General features: G+C 41.3%; 1 protein-coding gene across 7 annotated transcripts in view; it reads left to right on the top strand.

Annotated features, from left to right (window-relative positions):
* nlgn1 (neuroligin 1) overlaps positions 1–22,325 on the top strand; it is a 183,201-nt gene that overhangs the window by 10,245 nt on the left and 150,631 nt on the right. Inside the window, exons 1-2 of one of the 7 annotated variants that reach the window (XM_072699767.1) lie at positions 13,977–14,497; positions 14,601–14,724. The exons of 5 other annotated variants lie outside the window; for them this stretch is intronic. The gene's annotated coding sequence lies outside the window, so the exon portion shown is untranslated. Of the gene's footprint in view, positions 1–13,976; positions 14,498–14,600; positions 14,725–22,325 lie in introns of those variants that run through there. One more of the 7 variants, XM_023844270.2, reaches the window with a different exon arrangement.

The following is a 22,325-nucleotide window of genomic DNA, read 5'->3' as shown; positions in this document are numbered from 1 at the left end:
CTGTGGCTGTATTTAGTCTATGGGAGATAATAAGCTTATGATTTTCCTGAAACTACATCCATTGGTGAATGTATATAGGAATTTACATTTTTATAAGGAGTTCTTGGCAGGTCAACTGAATTTTCAACTGGCTGAGATACAGCTGCTGGAAATAGAATCAAAAGATGGCAAAAGTTGTGAAGGAAATAAGACAGGTGAAATGAACATCTGTACTGAAGCGCCTCACACATCCTTCACAGCTGGATACTGGCGTCTCGCATGTGGCTCTCCAGATGCTGCCCACAAAGGTGGTCTCAAAAAGGCTTTCCGTGTGAAGAAAATGGTCGTTGACCTTGTTCTGTCCCCAAGGACAAGCGAGTCAAGTGCAGTGTAATGAGCACTTGAGAGGGAATTTTCAGATTAGATAAGAAATAACAGAAATAAAATGGCCACCATTGTTTGAAGAATAAAAATGAGATTATCTGCGCAAATGGCAATACATTTAAGCAGAATGTATTACCAATCCCAGGGTTATAAATCAAATACCCATCTGCTGACAGGATCAGTAAGGAGAAGTTCATGTGAGCAGTCCATGTATCACGTATGAGCGGCGAGGATCTCGAGGCTGATATCAGCCCCTTCTCTGGTGTGTTGCCAATGTCACGCTGATCCCCTGTGGCTGTACAAACGGCTGTGCGTCTCGGTGACAAATCTTAGCTAAAGGCACATCAAAAGGTACCTCATGTCATTGTCATGGGCGGCTGGAGCTGGGTAGAGGAAAAAACGATGGACTCGTATTCCTTTTCAGTCTGGATTAAAATCTGTCTTGTTCTAATGGACTAATCTCCTTTCAAACATGAGTGAGATGCTGTGTGGGTGATGTGTAACATTATGTATAGCGAATGTTTCTATAATATAATTTTCAAATTTTACAGATTGCTAGACTGGTAGCGTTTTCAGTGTTTTCTAAACAGCACCGTAGTACTAAAAGCTGTGTAAAATCCATAGTACAATCCTACATGAATGTAAAAGAGTTTCCCAAAACCCTCTTCAATTAATATGATCCATTTGTCGTTAAATTAATGTTCTGCCTGACCCAGGGTGCATATCCCAAAATCAATTTCTCTGATAGGATGGCAGAGTAGCTTAGTGGGAAATTAAATTTTATAAAAAAAAATTGACCGGAATCAAAAAAGGAAAAATGCAAAAAGACTTGTATTTTCTTTGGTTACTTATGGTTAAGGTTTGGGCTAGGTATGGGTTAAGGTTGTCATTGCTGGGATTAGGGTTTTGCCCATAGAAATTAATGGTGAGTCCTCACAAAGATATAAATACACGTGTGTGTGTGTGGTGGTCATTGTCCTTTCTGTATTGTGCCGGTTTCCTCTGGGTCAGGGGTCTCCAACTCCAGTCCTGGAGAGCTACCGTCCAGTAGGTTTTCTATCCTACCCGGCTTCTGATGAGCCACATCTGTTCTCAGGTAAATACCAGGAACAGGTGTGGCTCATCAGAAGCCAAGTGGGATAGAAAACCTACTGGATAGTAGCTCTCCAGGACCGGAGTTTGAGACCCCTGCTCTGGGTTTTCCAGTTGCCTCCTGCTGTCCAAAAAAATGCGGTTTGATGAACTGAGGTCATTTCTCAATTTGTTCAGAGGTTTTGTGTCTGTGCCCTGTGACAGACGGCCATCCTGTTCACGGTGCTTCTCTGCCTTCTGTTTATCAAAGAGTTAAAACACCAGAGGCAAACCCTTCATTTTGCACTCCCAGCAGGGACATTTGCTAATTACATGCTCTATATTTAAGGGAAAAAAGTGTTAAAATAGTCCAGATGATGATCAGTTGGGTAAACTAAAGTCACAATAGCAAGTTAGACAAATTAGAGTGCTTGTTACTTTCAAAGTACACACTACTGTTAAGTGGCATCATATGAATTTATTATAAGGCACAGAGTTGAACTTCATAATATTTATAATACCAATGTTTAAAAAAGAGATTTTGCATTTTAAATGTTACATTTTAAAAGTTCAGAAATATTTTAATGAAGATATAAGCACAATATAACATCATGACCACCCTGGATACCTAATAATATTATTATTATTATTATTATTATTATTTTATTATTATTATTATTATTATTATTATTATTATTATTATTAGTAGTAGTAGTAGTAGTAGTAGTAGTACAGTTAGTATCAGTATTAGTGTCAGTTACTGATCTGCTGCTGCTCTATCACTGCTAAGCACCTCCTTTGAAGCACCATGTAATTTGCGACGTGATTGCTGATAGACAAGTACAGAATCTAGCAGCTGGAATCTGAAGCAGAAAATTGGAAATTCAAGAATTAACAAGTTGAAATGCACCTGGTCAAGGTTAACGGACGATTTAGAATTCACAGTTATACCCTGATGTGAAGACAGAAGCTGTAAAATGCATTTAAAAATTCTTAGTTCGCTTTTGGAATCTCTTAGTCCAATGGCGTGTTCAGATATTAAAATCTTTGAATCTTCTTTTTAAAAGCAGTGAGAAAAAAATAAATAATGATGAAAAGGATCCTGAGACATTAAGTGTTAGTTGTGCAACAGGATGACTGATAAAATACTCCGAGGATTATCTGAGCAATAGTGCTGCTATGTCCTGCTTTTCCTATGATGAAAGTGCTTTATATCATTCCATCGTACCTTTCGTGCTGGTAATTTTATGAAAAATGTCAAGAGAAGCATTCAATACGTGTACAGTGAAGCAATAGTCAAGCTACAAATACTCATAACCTGCTGTATAAAATGTGTCCCACTGTTAAAAATCATTTTCTTGGGGACCCTCAAAGTTAGCAGTCACATCCAGTGCCTGAGTAAAAAAAAAAGAAAGAAAAAGAACCATAGGACAGGCCATAAAAAGGCCACCTGACTCAGTCAGCTAAGTTGATGCTGTTCTGATTGAAAGGGGATTGTGAGGCATTACTGCTTGAACTCACAAATATATAAACCCTTCAGCGGCTCCATTTGGAAATGTCACTCCGGTCACCTGGGAATAGCTTAGAGTCTGATGGAAGACGGGAGGTTTTAATAACATCTAACGGTGTGTTTCAGAGGGGCCTGGGCACACGGGCTCTCTCTCCCGGACAGGAGCTCTGCGTGACTATGGCAGCGAGCCTGTAGCAGGAGCTGGGCCTGAATTGACAGGCCTCTGAATATAACGGTACGGTAACCATCACACAGTGCAGATTTATACCTCCCAAAGGGGACCCAGCAGCCTGGAGGTGGTCGAGGATGTAACTGCTCAGGAGACCTGAAAATCTCACGGAGCTCGGTTCTCAAAAAGGCAGCCGTGACTTGAAGGATCACGCTGCGGGCCCTAGGATTTGTCCAGCAGTGAGGGGGCACACGATTGGAGGTTTCCCCCAACGATGCTGAAATATAGACATGCCCCAGCCGCTTGACTCCCATGTGGGGCGTCTGTGGGAGGGTTTAACCACGGGTGGCAGAGGGACACATTGCGGACGACGTTATGAAGCATTTCTTAGCAATGGAGGCCCTCGCTGCTACTGCTAATGTTCCACAGTAGATGGCAGTCAAGAAAAATGGATTTCAATGCGCCTCTCTGTTGGGAGAGGTGTGGGGGGAAAAAAAATCACAATTTGTGATGAATTTTTGCACTGACATCCAGAAGCTGCTGTCTATAGTGCTGAGTTTCTACGTCTTTTTCCCCCTTTGGCAGTAATTGACATCATACTTCTTTGGCGGTGGTCTATTTTAGCCAAAGCATTAATGCGTAAACTAATGTTATTAATATGATGAGGAACCAGAGTACCTCCTCTGGTAATTAGTACAGAACCCTAGCAGTTCAACCCTGGGGCATGAGAGGCTGATAAGGAACTTCGGAACCCAGGAGAGTTTCACTAATAAGCAAAGACGAGGGTACAGGAGCAGATGTGGTTTAACCTTTCGCCAGGAAGCTGATGTGCCGCGTACGTGTGAAGTGATGTGAACAGGAACACAGGAAGTGACCTACGGATTGGATTATCAGTCTCCGATCCATAAAGGTTGTGACGGTGTAGTCACCCATATAAATAATAAGCTGATTATCCGAAAAGTTTCCTCTTGTCATATATCATAGCTTATTCTCTTGTGGGTTTTGTGCTCTTATATTGTGTGTTATAACAGGATTCTCTGCTGTCATCATACAGAACCCAATGGGAAAAATTATATATAAACATTCATAGTTCTTCCCCTTGCATGTGTCTTCTGGTGCAGTCTTGTTAAAATTGTGGCCTGGATAGCAGAATCTTTGTATAATCTATATTTATTTTGACACTATAGAGACATGGACAGAGTGCTCTAAAATGTTTATGTCTGTATAATCAGCTATGGCACCAGTAATCCCTGCTCCTTGAATAGCATTTGATATTTACTCCATGCCTTTGGGCCAGAGAAAAATATTTCATTGTAGCTTCTGGTGACTAAGCACTTCCCTGTTACAAAGGACGTGATGGTCTGTGTAGGCGATTAGGTACATGAAATTAAACTGTATGCTTTCTTGCTCTCTTATGCATGGTCCCTCTATAGTGTTCTGGATGATATTAATGGGCCCCTGTAATCACTGAAGGGTGATTGTCCTAAAACTGAGAGGGGGAGTAAGTGTCCCAGGATAACAGGGGCGATGCTTCACTTAATGTGAACATTAAAAGGCTTAAAGAGGTTGAGCTTGTTCATAGTATAATGGCTGTAGAATTGCATTGTGGGATTTTGATGGGCAGAAACCTTTAACCCTGGGAGAACATGTCATAAGACTGATAATGAAGCGTGACCTGATATTGACATAAACATTAAAGCACGATGATTACACTGCTGAATTTTGAAATTAAATGCAAACACATGTATCCATGACCCTACGTTAAGCAAACCGACATGCATTATGCTAAATCAGTCATTTGAAATCATTGCCTTACACGTGCATAACATGCAGGCAGAACAGTAATCAAACATGCGTGATTTCAGTTTCTTTGCATTTAATCAGAGAGATTGTTTTCCTTCTCTAGTTAGCTTTTTTTTTGTGAAGTGTCACTCCTGATTGCCATGATTACGGCAGGAACTATGGATTAAAGGCAGAGTTGATGTAGCTGGAATGGCAACAACAACGGCGGAGGGTGGCGCTCAGCTTGAAGCTGCTCGACGCGTCTGACGCGCCTGATCTAAGCGGCTCTCTTACCTTCTGCTCATGTCTCGCCGGACGTGATGGTACACAGGCTGACATGACTCTGAGCTCCGTGCCGGCCTGTTAAAATGACTTGGACGTCTCAACAGACATACTTCTACGTTGGGGTGGGGTGATGACTCCTTCCTGTTTCTCTACTGTCATGTCGTTGCTTAGATTTCAGCTTGACAGTGGAGGTGGAAGAAGAAGCGTCTACTGGAAACTATTATTATCTCGCAGTGAAGCAACTGTTCATCCCAGGAATTAGTTGGACCCAACATCCTCGGCACTGAGGCCTGGTTTCTTATCCCGAAACTGAAGTGATTTTCTCGTGTGTGTTATTTAGTAGTTGGACCATCGCATGGGGGAAAGATTTTCTCTTGAGCTGCTGACATCGGTTTAATTAGTCGTTCTCAGTTCTGCTTTCCACATACAAACGTTTTGCTGTTAAATATAAAAAACAGCCCTTCTTGCATGCTGTATTAATACTGTGCTGTTCATGTTTTCACATTACGGAATGGCTCAAATCCCAACAGAGGTCATCCCTTCAATGATTGACAACATGTCAGGTCAACATGGAGTGGGGAGGGGGGGTCAGAATTAGCATACACCTCTTCTAGAGCGCTGTGTACTTTCACTCAGCCCCCTCTTGTCATTCTAAACGCCTGTGGGCTTCATCGAGCAGCGAAACGCGCTTTTGGAGGAGAGGTAAATTTGCTGAGTTCCGCCTACAGCCCCATGGACGCTGAACTCGCAGTCGACGTCATGGTACCGTGACGAGGGGGAGAAACCGCCCTTATAATCGACCTTAATAAAAATCAAGCTTCATCTAGGCATTGTGGGAATTCTGATAGCTAGCAGTGATTTAACCTTTATTTAACCTGTGAACTTCTGCTTAGGCCTCAGTCTGATCTTGCATTAGAAAACATTAATAATGCAAAACATCTTTAAGTCATCGCAGCAGTTTGCTCCTGACGATGTATTGTCAGTCTTTCAAAGTGTCAATATGGGGTGTGGATTGTAGATGAATTTTTACCCAGCAGTCAGGGATGACTATCAGGGATGTTTATTATTGGCATAATATGCTCAAAGGTAGCTGTTAGTATCTTTTTTGATAGACATTCACATTGATGTCTGTGCAGTATGAGCTATTCAGTCATACTGGTGACATAATTTATATTTTGAAAATCGAGTGCAAGTTTTCACACATTGAGATTAACTTCGTTTAGCCCTGTATGAGGCTGTGTGTACTAACTGCTGGTCCATGAACTGATTAATACTGGCTTTATAAAGGGATGGTGGTTTTCACTTGGTTTCATGTCACAGCACAGGATTAGTGGTCTAAATGGCAACGTTTCTTTTTAGAGTGCCAGACAGCTCCTGTCTATGAATCCGACAGATTTTAGTATCTTGGAAAAACCTATTTTTTTCCCCATCAGTACTGTATGTAAGGACAGCATTACTGGGCTAGTGTCATGCCTTTGGATACTAATTAAACCTCTCAAGTGTATCATTTGAAACGCTACATCTAACGTTGTTGATAAATTCTTAAATGAGAGTGTCATATTTTAATAATTAGAGTGCTTATTATAGATATAGAGGAGGATTTTTATTCTGGAGCAGTCATGCAGGATGGCATGGTATTTCGGTGGACATCGCTGTGGCTTTCGGTTCCTGGCCTGGCTCCTGCGATACGTGCCGTGTGCCAAGTCCTCTCTGGGTGCTCTGATTTTTCTGCCTTGCGCCAAACACATGTGGTTTCTGTGAATCGGTGTCTCTGAATTTCCCGTTGCATGTGTGAGCGCGTGTGCCCTGCGATGGACTGGCATCCCGTCCAGGGTGTCCCCTGCCTTGTGCCCTGTGATGGACTGGCATCCCGTCCAGGGTGTCCCCTGCCGTGTACCCTGTGATGGACTGGCATCCCGTCCAGGGTGTCCCCTGCCCTGTGCCCTGCGATGGACTGGCATCCCGTCCAGGGTGTCCCCCTGCCCTGTGCCCTGCGATAGACTGGCATCCCGTCCAGGGTGTCCCCCTGCCCTGTGCCCTGCGATGGACTGGCATCCCGTCCAGGGTGTCCCCCTGCCCTGTGCCCTGCGATGGACTGGCATCCCGTCCAGGGTGTCCCCCTGCCTTGTGCCATGTGCTTTCTGGGACGGCCTCCAGTTTTGCCATAATCCTGCATCGTATAAGCGGCTATGGGCAAGTCAGGCTAAAACAAAACAAAAGGATGGCTTGTAAAATTATCATTCTTTAATTGTCCTTTGAAATGTGTCATTGCCTGCCATTTATATTTTGGCTGGGATTTAGCTGTATTTGATGAGTCTTTCTCTCCCAAAAACAGATTTTTGTCTGAGGAAATTTCTATTAAATGCATGTAACTGACTGTATAAAGCACCCAGTGATCATTCCCACCACAATAATGGGTTAATGTGAGAAAGATAATAAACTTCAATGTTTTTTTTTTTTATGAAACTGTAACAAATGTTTGTCATCCATTGGACTGAAAACTTAAGTGTCAGTGATAGGAATACATTTATTAGTGTAGTGTTTTGTGGGTGTTGTTCCTGAGGCAAAAGTACAGAACATTTTAAGAAAAAAATATATATTAAAATACGTGTCATTGCAACTGCAAAATCTCATTTTCACAGCAGCAATGATTATGTTCGTGTTTGACAGTGACGCCAAGCAGCAGCCAATGTGTTACATTTCTCAAAAGGTTATTGGTTCAGATCCCTTAAAGGAAACTGCTGTTACACTAAGACATGCAAATATACAAACTTTTTCTGTGCACAGACAGATGTAAATGAATGATGTGTTTTGAACCGAAATAAATTAATAATTATACACCACATAGTACAAATGCCATGTGATGTTAAAATAATTATTGTAGATACATTACATCTATGTGGTATGTGATAAATGCACAGCATGCAATCATTTTTCTTTACTGGAAACTTTCTCATGATAAAAAGTCTGTCTCGCTCTTAAGTAGGAAAACTGGCATGTGATTTACTGATTTTATGGAACCCAGGCAATGCTTTGGACTCTCATAACAAGTCTAGTGAATTCCTCACTTTATAACATTTCCTCTGCCAACTGAGCCCACTCTTCTCAGGTTTAAAATATACTTTTCAGGGAACATTTTTTTTCCACTTCAAGTAACATTTTACAGGGAATAATTTTGGTTTATTTGTAAAAACCGTTGCTTTCTACTTCATCCTTCCATCTGTCTATCCTGGTCAGGGTCAGGGTCAGGGTCGGGGGGGGGGGGGCTGGAGCCCATCCCAAGAAGCAGCTAAGGACACAAAGCTCAGGCACACACCCAGGACGGGATTCCAGTACGGTACATTCTATTTTTTTTCTACTCTAAACGATGCCATAGTGACATAGTCATTTCTTATGGGCTATAGACATAGCTGTCAACCATTGTATATATTATATTTGTCCTTTTGAACCAAGTACTTCAGTGTGCTTGCTGTTTCAACCTCAGCAAGCAATGGAACAAATGTGTCAGGCAGTGAGCGATGTCAGTATGACTGATTCTCTTTGAAGTGTAATGGAACAATGAATTAATGATCTCATAGGCCACTTTTGAGTGCAGGCGGCTGTATTCTTACACCAAGGACTTCAAGGCTTTCAACTTAAGTTACATGAAAACCTCTTACCTCCCCATCATAGTTTGTCCAACCTCCCCCCCCAAAAAAAAAAATTGTTCCCAATCTTTAAGGGCAGAATTTCAAATTTAAAGTTTGTGTTGTAACTATGGCAACACCTCAAAACATTCTTGGTTCTAAAGCAAGTGTTAAGTTTGAGGCCTCCTTACAGACTGGATGCTATGTAACACTGACTGACATACCTAGAGTAAGTGGTGTGAGACTGGACTTTATGTGGAAACGAGAGAGCCGGCCCTAGAAGGAAGGTGAGAACCAACAAAACCCAATATGATTATTGTAGTCCCATGAGGAATCCAGGACATGAAGATTGTCTTTCAGGGTTTTGTACTTCCCTAATATATATTTATAAATGAATATCTAATCTGCCTCCCCCTGCATGTAACTGCTACTTTAGTGTTTAAAAGGCAGGCCATTTTCACCTTGTCAAAACCAATTACATCAAAACAAATTGTAAATCCGATGAAAGAAAGATACTTACCTATATCTTGCAGGCATTTTATGTCATTATCAAGGATGGAAAATGTTAGGTGTTTATCAGATTTCAAAACACAGACAAGGGTATCTTTTTACAAAAAGGCATTTTTTTTAAAGGGAAATCAGGTTAGGTGTATTTTATACCCTCAGGTTATTCTGTCTGTAGAATGTTCATTTTTCACTTTGTATAAATGGATTATCCTACTCAGTGCAGTTCGGTATGCTGTGGGATCGGCAAAGTCAGCTATGCTTTTTCCAGTGTTTTTTCCCCTCTAAAGTAGCCAAGGAAGACTTAAGTGATCTCTGAAAATCCCAAGCCTGGACTTTTTTTTCCTGTTTGTCCAAGCAGGGTATCCATTTTTACATCAAAGAATGCAGAAAGCCTGGATTCATGACTGAGCCTGTGTCCGTCGTGCTTTGGAATACAAATTAGGTAGCGTATCGAATGCAGAACTCTGCCATCCCTCTGTAAGGACACGGAGGACATACCATTTCCACCTTCTAATGCCATCATCAGTGTAACTGAGGGTTTGCGACTGTGAGTGTTGGTTGCCGGAGCAGATGGACACATTGCAGTTTAGTGGTATCGTCCCAAATAGTTGAACATATATTGAAAGAGAAAAGATAGCAAGAAATATGTGTGTTTTGGTTTTTGTACTGAGACTGGAAAAAACGTGTATTTTTATATATAATTTATATACACACACACACACACCTACAGTGCTTGAAGTGGGGAAAACAGATGCTGGTACTTCCCTTGTCATTCAGCACCAGCATGTATTGAGAGGTACTGGTACTGTGTACTGGTGAGTACCGGCCCACTTCAAACACTCGATTTTACATATATATGGCTTCTACATTTAAGGTAATACCATGACTGTCATTACTTTAAATGTTTTAACGAGACTGCAGAGAGGATTATGTTATAAATTTTTTTTTTTGTAAATGCCTGAGGATTTGAGCACAAGAGTGTGTTATTCTATGGGAGTCATGCTATATCGATATTAATTTACTCATGGTTTTCAAGATAGATGAAAAACCAATTACGTGAGGCACCAACTGCAACCAGATATCAAATCCAATCTTGTACAACAACTTGTTATAGTGTTTGATTTAAGCCGGTAGTTTACTGTGGAAGCGGTTAAAGCGGCAAGCGGCATGTGACCCGTGTGATACACTGTGCCGTTTCAGCACCATGGAGAGCTGCCGACAAACGGGTGGAGCGCTTGCGCTAAACCCCCCAGATGTCAGCCCGTTTTTTTGGGACCGGTTCATGGCGGCTTCGCATGTTGACCCGGCAGTTTGACATAAACAAGATTTAGTGTTGGGTCAATATGGGCCAGGCAGCTACAGCTCTGCTCAGCCTTGATGTAATTGGAAAGGGCTTAGAGTTTAGCACTAACAATTAAGTTCGGCTCAGAAGTCATATGACTGCTGCTTTTTTTTTTCTTGTTTTGTTTAGTTTATGATGATCTTTCCACTTGATTTCAGGGTATTTTTGTATAGCACCTTTGCCGATGTGCTTGGCCCAAATGCAAAAAGGGAAATTTACTAAAAATTTAGATTAGTCTAAATTGATAGTAATAGAAGACAATAGATTTCTTGGAAACCAATAGCCTATATTTTATTGAGCTCCTTTGGTTGGAGGCTTTACCAGCTCACTGTATAATGTATGTGCAATTAGTCAATCTTTTTGCCATGTGGTATTATGGGGTGTCACCTCTAAGATGCATTTATTCAGATTTTGTGTCTTGTGTGTTTTGATATTATATTTGCCTGATAACCATGTCTGGAATTGAATTCAGTTATACTACAGTAATGTGTCTAATTAGAATACATGCAACTTCCTGTTTTGGTCTGACAGCATTTTTGAAGAGTTTTGTCTGCTTGTAATAATTGTTTTAAATACCTCCTGTAATTTATACCCCGCTGCCTAATCATCTTACCTCATCATGTGTAACAATCCCTTTTCCATGCAACAAACAGATTTTCTGGCATCAGTATTTAACGTTTTTGAACTCCTTTTTGGTCTACATTGGTGGTACAATTCCTATCCTTTCTGTTCTAAACACTACACTGAGATGTAATTGAAATTCACGTTTCTCTTTTAAATGTTGAAAATCATACCTACAGTCATCACCAGGTTGGTATGTGTATGTATTCACTAGGAACTCAGAAAGGCGCTATATTATGCCGGTAAAGCATATCCTTAGAATTAACCACAATACAACCTACGTGTGTGTATGTTTATATATAGACACACACATATATAGACACACACACACACCAATAGCATACTTTGTAAGCGCAACACTGGATTCAATTATGATAAAAGTCTTCAAAAGAATTTGAAGCCAAAGTAAAGGAGAAACACTTGCATGCTCACATAACTCAAACGTACTGAAGTCAGTTGTAATTTTCTACTGTTACATCCATTTTTTCCGGGATTAAAGTGAACTTGGATCGTTGTATCTGATGAGCATGATATATCGGAACCTCCCGTTGTCTCTGGAAGGCAGCTACTCACAGAGCTTGATTAACGCTGTTTTCTCAAGATGGCACTGTGTACAGGACGGCCTGGCAGCCGAGCGCCAATGCATATGTGATGCAGGTTATCCATCAGCAGGTCTTGCCGGAATGGACTGGGGCTGGGTGGAGGCGGAGCACCGGGCGTAGGCTACCACAGTAACTGGCGTGAACCTTGGAACGAGGGTGCTTATTCCACCAACCTCTGCTGGGTACAGGCTGCTCGACCCCAGGCTCTGTGTGATGTCACCATCGAGGTTCAAGCTCAGTGTCCTATACACCTACTTGCGTCTTTTCCCTACAGACCGAAAGCTGTTGATTTGTGTCTTATACCCGACGCCTAAAAAGAGGTTAAATTGGGTGGAGCTTGTACTCATATCCATTTATTTAGCTCTGTAGCCAGAGAGCTTTACTTCTCATGGAAACAGTGGGGTGTCTTACTGTTTATGTTAATTACAAGAGCTAACTTGCACACGGATGAGGATCTAATGCGATTGCAACATTAGTAATGGCTTTTTGAAACACTTTTGGAAAGATTATTTTGTCATCAGAGAATCTGGATTACATTTATTGTGTGTGTCATTGCACTTTTTTCATCTGCTTTGTAATAATAATGATTTGAGGATTGTGGGGGGGTGTAAGGTGTTATTACAAAGCTCCTAAAGCTTGGAATGTGCGTGAATCTCTCTTAAAACGTGAAACACATTGGAGCGCATCGTGATTTTGTAACATTAGAGGGTATAATTGACATTGTTCACAATTCTTGACAGGAATTAAAACCACACTGAATGGATGAATGCAAAGCTTTCATCACTGTATTTGCTGGCTAAATGTAGCTTTTAGACTCAGTGGGAGGAATGAATCAAAGAAAAGGACGGGCCAGCATTCTCCTGTTGATGACTACAGTGCATTATATCAAAAGTGCATTAACATTTTCCATGGGCTACCGGACTGTACGCAGTAAAATGAAAGATGCCAATTAACACGTATCATCATGAAATGATACAAAACACGGTGTCATTCAACACAGAAGCTATCGCTATTTAAGTGACCTTTCCCGTCCAAAGACAAATTAAAACTTGTGAAATTGGTTTAATCAAATGTAAAATGAAAGTCGTGAGAAGTGTGGGAGATGATGATGATGTGAACCGTAAACGGCATCTCAATGTACTTTTCAGTTCCATGGTAACATTCTCAAGAAAAAAAAAAACAAACAAAAAAACAACTTCATGGTTTTATGGTGGCGGGCGGCACGTGGGCTTCCACTGTCACTGATGTAATGTATTTTTGCACATACAAATTATAATAACAAGTTAGCATGTCCGTAACTCATATGAAAACTTCTCACCAGCTTACAGTGGTACTCCTAGAATGTTTATACATGTATGTTTGATACAGCTATTTCCCAGAGGAGAATACATTTCTAGATAAATTTAGGCAACGTGCTAATATAAATTCTGCAAGGCAATTATTGGCAAATTAAGCTTAAGATGCCACGGTGGCGTATTCTTGGCTGCTAAAGGAGAGATGATTTAATTTGCGGGGTCATAATTACTTAGCGAGTCTCCATTGTTTGCACGATGGCGTGTTATACAACTTCGGCTTTTTTTTTTAGTTCCTTGTAGTTGCCGATCGGATCCCAGTCCTCCCTAGCTTTCTATACTTCCTTACCATAAATAACCACGGAAGTGGTACAGTAGGACTCCAAAACGCATCTCAGAGGGTGCCCAACCGTCTGTGAAATAACCCAACGTGCCAATTTTTTTTTTTTTTTTTTTTTTTGGGGGGGCGGGGGTCAGATTTAACATCTTCACCTTCCTTCCAAATAATTCGCACACAGCCATACTATTTTTTTGTGTTTTAATACGATTCCATTTTAATATGGCTGCTGATATACATTTTTTTTAATTTTTTTATTTATTTATTTTTTTTTAAAGAATTGATGTATTTCACTGAAATTCCCAACCACGCTATTCAGAGACTGTGGAAGTGTAATTAAATCAGAATTTATTTTTCTGCTAACGTTGTACAGGCAGGTGAAGCCATGTCCCTTTAAAAGACGCTCAGCGTCGAAGTTCCTCTGAAATCCACTAGGCGCACCTTTGCTCCATTTTTGATGGTCCATCCTCCGTATCGGGGACATGAGGAGAAGCTCGGCATCTCACCAAGCAATGCACCGAGAATCGTGAGGATGTGAGGAGCCGATGGAAAAAAAAAAGAAAGGGGGGGGAAAAAAGAAAATCAGCGTTGTAGCGTACATTGCACGGGCGTATCAGCGGGTCATCTGGACCAAGGTGAACTCCATGCCGTGTCTAGTGGACAGAAACCTGCTGGAATAATCTCCGCGGATTGTTTTGCATGTACAATAAAAAGAGTGTCGTCAGTTTATTTTACCTTCTGCAAGATTGCTGGATAGAAATCATGACGAACTGTATTAATCTTTAGGTAACTAAAAAGTCCTCGTTTTCCTTTTTTTTTTATTTAATAAAAGCCTAAATCTTTGTGTTCGGGGATACTTTTCCATGAGTCGTTCATGAGAAATTCATACTTTTAATACAGGTCATAACACAGGTGAAGGATGACATCGCACAGAAGAGACTTAACTTGCAGCGTTTTCATTTTTTCTCCTTTTTTATTCAACCATTGCTGGTAGATATGGATCATAACCAAAGTTTTTACCATTCTGTATCCATGCTTGAAATAGGCAGCGTCACACAGGAAATATATTTTTGTCTTGGTACTTTATCCGTAGGACTGCAAGTCAAACATTGAAAATTGTGGGTAAATACTGGACCGAGGTGGCAAAGGCTTAACTTGTGTTTAATTCGTGAAGTATACGTCTGTCGATTTCTGAGGAAGGACTCTAAGTCAGACATGTAAGTACATGCTGCATTGATTTTAAATTCAAAATATAAAGTGTATGTATAGTGAGTCCTTTAAAGATCAAAATTAGTGTACGTTATACAAGTGCGTATAAAACATGCCCGAGTCTTGAGATTATTATTGTTGTTGTTATTATTATTATTATTATTATTATTCGTTTGTACGGTCCCTTTGCAATTGGAAAACATATATCCGAAATCAACAGCTATACATGCCACCTGCCGCTTTTTAAAGAGCTTTAAAGCGCTGAATAATTAAAAAAGAATAAATGATTATTTGAGAACACAGTTTTTACTTTTCAGTGATATAATTTTCCAGCAGGCTTAATTGTTTCGGCTGCTAATGAGAATAAGGAGCTTATAAGGATGGCCAAAGCGCAGTTTTACTATTTAGTAAGTGCGCATTCTGTCGCGTGAAGGTTACTACTGATCAGGGGCAGCGCTGCAGGTCGGCGGCTCTGATAATGGGCAAAGTGGCCTTTATGTCATGCTTTGCATATTTGGATTTCGCTTGTAAATACGACGAAAAGTAATGTCAGCGCCAGATTTATGCTCTCGGTGCGCAAGGCACGGGGGCATGTGCAGTACGCGGTATTAGGCATTAATGTATTCTTTTTTCATTTTTGAAATGTCGCTGTGAAACGTTATTTCAATCGGTGTCAGTTACATGAAACGCGAAATAAATGTGTTCTCGGTGGGACGAGCGGGGAATCAGCGATCCAGAGTTCCAGAGACTCCCCCCCCCCCCCCCCCCCAGCATACGCGGTATAGATGTCTTCATAAGTAAATCCTTTATTTTGCACGAAGTGTTTTTTGCAAGTTTAGATCGAATTACTGACAAACTTTGATACAGTATGCGTTTACATCAGGATGTAAGAATGGCTCGGTGGATAGCATTGTTGCCCCGCACCTACAGGGTTGAACTCTCACCTCTGCATTGTGTATGTGTGTGTGGTGTGGTGTGTGGTGTGTGTGGTGTGTGTGGGTGGGGGGTGGGAGCAGGGTGTACCCCAGCTTTCTGCCATAATGCTGCCTGGAATTGGCTTCAGACCACTCGGCCACCCCCACCAGGAATAAAATTGATTAGTATAGACAGGCTTTTAAAAATGCAAACTACTTTCTGCAGTTCTTTTGTTTTATGGGACTAGAAGCAGAATATTAACCCATGATATTCCTCCTCATATTTTTAAGATAAATATTCATAGGTTATAGTCAAATAATCAATTAATCACTTCTTGCTGCCGTTCAGACTAACGCCAAATTACCACATCTGTACGGGGGAGGGAGCTATAGCTAATAGCCGATAGCTTTTAGCTCCACTGTGGTCATTTTGAATGAGTGAATCTTTGCATGTTGAGTTAGTGAAGTTTTGACATCACTTCAGGTTTTACAACTGCTGCAAATAAATGGGCCAAAATTTACAGAAATGGTACAAGTGACCCTTGATAATTAATCTATATAATTAAATTTCCTTGGATAGCAATTAATGTTATCTTGATGTCTTCCTTTTATGTATATATTCTTCTAAGAAATAAATTGATTTTGGATTATACTCTGTCCTTATACTTTGGATTATTCTCTGGAAACCCTATTTTGCCATTATGAAATATTGCACTTTGATAGCATTTCACGTTTTAAAAAGACTTTATTCTCTTCAGATTATCAAAGACAGAAATGGTAATAGTAAGTTGTTCACTGGATAGTTGCTGTATGATATCGGCATGATAAATGTTTTGTGGGACGTTTTGAATGTCACTTGGTAAGTGCGTGTAGTTCAGCAGTGTAGAGTCGGACACGAGTCCTCCAGCATGTGATTGGTTAGAGACGAGTCCTCCGGCATGTGATTGGTTAGAGACGAGTCCTCCAGCATGTGATTGGTTAGAGATTGCTTAGCGGAGTCATTCAATGGGAAGGGAAGCCGCGTCGGTGCTGTCTACTCTCAGCAATGAAGCGCCGGCCTGTAGTGCTGCAGGATGACACTGGTGCATTGAAGGACAGCTTTTAGCACGCGGTTTAATGAGCAATCTGAGCGGCAATCCAACGACTTGACCTTCAGCCGTGCTCTGGGATCGAGCCGCTGCTCCCCCCCCCCCCCAACTCCATCTCCGGGGCAAGTTCTGTCTGCGGTGATAGACCGAAGGAGACAGAAACAAGAATGTGAAGTGGTGTGCAGTGGGACAAAGGATGCCTGATAGGAGCCAACACCTTTAATGGTCGTCCATTTGTCTGGGAGTGTAAGCTGGTTCCTTTACATCCGCATGCCTGCCCCCCTCCCCCCCCTAACTTGAGACACTGGTGAATCGGTTACCTGTCTAACTTCACTGCAAGATGCACGCAAAGTATTCGGCCAATCAGCTGTGATCCTTTGGCCAGATGCTATGCTCTGACGCTTCTTCTCGACCATTCACTGATGACTCTATTTACTCAGTGTGTCTGTACGTGTATTTCTGACAGTTATTAACTGCTCAAACATCCACCACCACGTAGCACTGGGTAACGCAGCAAGGCATCTGTCGATGTTTTATACTTTATTTAGCAGATGCTTTGTTTGGCAAATAACACATGCCAAACATATGACTTAATGGAGTCAACTAGGCTTAAGTCCGGCTAGGCTAATCTTCAAATGAATGCTAAATTACAAGAGTAAGTAGAATTGGAGCAAGAGCTATACAGCACCTATAAACATATTAAGAAGCTAATATAATAACAAAATGCAACACTATCAAACAGGAGCGAAGGCAAAAGAGACACGAGAAACTGCTGTAGGTGTAACTTTCAGTTATTCAGTGCTAATAATTTCTGTTTTATTTATATTTGTGTTTATTATTAGTGCAGTATGCTAGGTTAGTGGTCAGGTATCGGCCTTTGAGTTTGACGAGGCACCGGTCTTGCTGATGCATGTGATCTTAATGACTTCTGGAGAGTGGCATCTTGCTGCTGTGTTGGTTTTTGGTGTTCGTCTTTGAGAACTTTAGTATCTGCACGTTTACACTCACCTAAAGGATTATTAGGAACACCATACTAATACGGTGTTTGACCCCCTTTCGCCTTCAGAACTGCCTTAATTCTACGTGGCATTGATTCAACAAGGTGCTGAAAGCATTCTTTAGAAATGTTGGCCCATATTGATAGGATAGCATCTTTCAGTTGATGGAGATTTGTGGGATGCACATCCAGGGTACGAAGCTCCCGTTCCACCACATCCCAAAGATGCTCTATTGGGTTGAGATCTGGTGACTGTGGGGGCCATTTTAGTACAGTGAACTCATTGTCATGTTCAAGAAACTAATTTGAAATGATTCGAGCTTTGTGACATGGTGCATTATCCTGCTGGAAGTAGCCATCAGAGGATGGGTACATGGTGGTCATAAAGGGATGGACATGGTCAGAAACAATGCTCAGGTAGGCCGTGGCATTTAAATGATGCCCAATTGGCACTAAGGGGCCTAAAGTGTGCCAAGAAAACATCCCCCACACCATTACACCACCACCACCAGCCTGCACAGTGGTAACAAGGCATGATGGATCCATGTTCTCATTCTGTTTACGCCAAATTCTGACTCTACCATTTGAATGTCTCAACAGAAATGGAGACTCATCAGACCAGGCAACATTTTTCCAGTCTTCAACTGTCCAATTTTGGCCTTTTGGTGAGCTCGTGCAAATTGTAGTCTCTTTTTCCTATTTGTAGTGGAGATGAGTGGTACCCGGTGGGGTCTTCTGCTGTTGTAGCCCATCCGACTCAAGGTTGTGCGTGTTGTGGCTTCACAAATGCTTTGCTGCATACCTCGGTTGTAACGAGTGGTTATTTCAGTCAAAGTTGCTCTTCTATCAGCTTGAATCAGTCGGCCCATTCTCCTCTGACCTCTAGCATCAACAAGGCATTTTCGCCCACAGGACTGCCGCATACTGGATGTTTTTCCCTTTGCACACCATTCTTTGTAAACCCTAGAAATGGTTGTGCGTGAAAATCCCAGCAACTGAGCAGATTGTGAAATACTCAGACCGGCCCGTCTGGCACCAACAACCATGCCTCGCTCAAAATTGCTTAAATCACCTTTCTTTCCCATTCTGACATTCAGTTTGGAGTTCAGGAGATTGTCTTGACCAGGACCACACCCCTAAATGCATTGAAGCAATTGCCATGTGATTGGTGGATTAAATATTTGCATTAATGAGAAATTGAACAGGTGTTCCTAATAATCCTTTAGGTGAGTGTATGTGCCTCCTGACCACTTACTCAAACTGGCCTGTCTTTCCAAGTAGTGGACAGAGAAAGTTGATGTTTGACAACAGGACATATGAAATGCTGCCCAGCTGCTGTAGTGCGATTGTAGTCTAATACAGTGTCTCTCAGGCCAGTCCATGGGGGCCTTCAGACAGGTTCGTGTTCTTGCTCTCTGGGGGTCCCCAAGGACTGCTTTGAGAAACACCGATCTAATATACAAATTCATCAGTTCCGGAACGCATGATAATGAATTTCCCAGGAATCCCCCGATTAAGCTTATCTTAATGCCCTCCAGTGAGTGAGAATCAGAGTGCTTTTATCAGACAGGGTGATGGACATAGACTGGGAGCCGGCCTCGTTTGGGGAATTCCTTTCAGGCTCGTGCCTCATCTCTGAAAACCTCTCATTGCTGGACCCAGAAGGGAAACACAGCCTGGCAATTAAGAGACATTCTTCTCCAAACAGCTGGAAGAGAGAGACCGTAGAGTTAAGCAGTAACGGGCAGATATACAGGCTGAGATATAAGGGCCCAGAAAAATGATGGTCTGTGAAGTGGATGCTAGTAATGAATTGTCACGACATGAGGAAGAAAAAGGCCAGTTGTGCCACAGCGCATGATAGTAACGGCTAACGTGCGGCTAACGTGCGGCTAACGTGGCCTCTAGAATCACACAAGACAGCTGAAATGTGTAGAATTTGGACACCACACGCATCCATTCAGATGACCTAGTGTTAATACTACTTCAAGATTCAAGATTGATAAGTGTTATGTACCAAACAACCTTTTCAATGCTTTTGCCATGGCAAATTACCCATTTAGCACGTCATCAACCAAATGAAAGGTATTTGCTGTTACAGTCCATTACTACTATACCTTTTCTATATCCCATTTTTGTATAGTCTGTATATTGTAAAGTATCACATTATTATGCAGTACCAATGTTCATAATGAATCCTGAAATTCTATCCTGAAATGATCTGTATGTGCTGATTGCCATGGTTAGGGATTCAGGGGGAAAGACCAAGGGGTGTGATTCGGAAGGCTCATACGGCAGTATGAGCAGCGTTTTTATACGAAAGACCGAAAGGCAAAGCGACATGCATTTTCATGAAATAAAATGGTGCTTAATAATTCCTCAGGTACCAGTATCAAACTCCTGCTCTGATTTGGGCTGATGCGAAGCTCTGGAATGCAAATGCTTCTAGAGTTTTATTCACGCTGGTGCAATCCAGCAAGCTAAGCACACTGTCTGAAATAGTCATCCGCCCTGCGCTGTAAATTTCCCATTAAGGTCACTGAGCAACTGCATTGGGGTAAAAACTATGTGGTGATGGAATGTTTAGGCTTTTGACTGACTGCAATAATAATTCTGCTTTGTGCTTCTATATACCCGGACCTTGACAGAGTCAGCTAAAATAATAGGCAGTTTGTTTTTTGCAGTGTTGTTTATGTAGTTCCAAAACGTTCCTGCTGCCTTTCTTGGGGGGGGCGGGGGTCATCATTAGTTCTTATTTTCTTTTCATTTTTATTTGCATCATTTGTTTCTATGCTTATGGGGTAAAAATGCAGCTCTTTACATCTAAAACCTTCAATGGAGTTTTGTTTCCCTATCTCTAAAAGTACCACTTTTTTTTTTTTGAGTCGTTTCTGATATTGCGCATTCATGCAGTGCTATTCCAAGATTTTCCCTTCAATTTCCTTACTCATGTGAGGACGTTATACCGAATTGTAAGGTTGGTGTTATGAGGATGGGATGTGCTGATTTGATTGGTGAAGGTTTTCAGACATTTTTTACAGATTGCTGATAAAATGGCAACAGAATGGACCAGCAGATGTCCAGAGAGAGACTTTATTTTAGGTGTTCATGGTGATATTCATGTCATAAGCAGTTTATAGCGTTAATCTAAAACAGTATATTAATATAGCCTAGACCAGCGGTGGGAAATCTTCTTCGCAAAGGGCCGGTGTGTGTGCATGTTTTCGCTGCAACTCCCTAATTAGGTCACTAATTAGAGGACTGATTGGCTGAAGAGTCCTCACACCTGGGTTTGAACAGCTGACCTAAAGGTTACTCCAAAAACCTGCACACACACCAGCCCTTTGAAGATAAGATTGGGCACCCCTGGCCTATTTGTGAACACCGCACCTACTCAATACACGTAGTGTTATCACTGAACTCAAAGGCTGATATCTGAAATTTATGTAAAAACAGTATTACTTGAAATTTAATTATTTGTAATATTAATAATTATTACTGGTATACATAATTAACGGTTAACTACAGGCCAATTTTTAAAGACAATTACTGAATAATTACAGATTTTTTTTTATTATTGTCATTATAGTATTACTAGTAGTAGTATTGACCAGCATGGCGACTGAGCGGGTTTCCTCAGCAGAGTAGGGGGGTTTAAATTCCTCGTGCGTTCTCTGTGGAGTGGGGGAGTGTGCGAGTGTCGTCCTGTAGTCCAAAGACACGTAGTTAGGCGCATTAGCATCTCTAAATTGCTGCGTGTGTGTGTGTGTGTGTGTGTGTGTGTGTGAGAGAGAGAGAGAGAGATTGTGAGAGTGCTCTACAATAGACTGGTTTCCCATTCAGAGTGTACCCCAGCCTTGTGCCCTGTGCTGCCTGCGATGGGCTACAGAATAACCTTGCAAACCTGGCCAGGATAAATGGTTGGAGGAAAGATGAATCGATGGATTATTATGAATACACTACTATACAGTATATGCTGAATAGTGATGCAGTAGAAAGGTTATTATTGTTGAAAATAATACTTAATTTAATATTTATATTAGGTGTAGACGATATGACCAAATATCATATACAGACGCTCCTCTACTTACGAACTTTCAACTTATGAACTTTAAGACATACAAACAAATAGGACTGTAAGTCCAAATTGTGTTCATTTCCCGTTTCCTGTCTGCAACATCAATTTTTTTTTCTGCGCGCCAATTCTGCCTAGTACCACTTCTGGCTGCTACTCCCGCCGCGCAGCAGCGTAGCGTGCGTACTCCCAGCTTCCTAGGAGCAGCTACTAGCGTGCGTACTCCCAGCATCCTAACTCTTTGTACTTGCGTATACCCTCAAAATGATGTTGAATAACGACTTATGAACATTTCAAGTTACAAACGGCCGTTCGGAACATATCTCTTTTGTAAGTGGAGGAGCGTCTGTAACTATATTTTTGATATCACAATCCACAATATACGCAACGACTTTTTTTGTTTGTTTATAAACCTACCAAATTGTATGTAGTAATGTTAATTGACCAATTATCCACTTAAAAAGCAATTCTATCTGTACTCTGTCCTTATTCTTGGCATTATAATAATAAACTTATTTAGGTATGTAAAATACTG

Source organism: Paramormyrops kingsleyae, chromosome 15 (genome assembly GCF_048594095.1).
Source record: "Paramormyrops kingsleyae isolate MSU_618 chromosome 15, PKINGS_0.4, whole genome shotgun sequence".
In the NCBI taxonomy this organism is placed as follows: domain Eukaryota; kingdom Metazoa; phylum Chordata; class Actinopteri; order Osteoglossiformes; family Mormyridae; genus Paramormyrops; species Paramormyrops kingsleyae.
The sequence above is the reverse complement of the archived record's forward strand: the minus strand, read 5'-3'. Positions and strand labels throughout refer to the sequence as shown.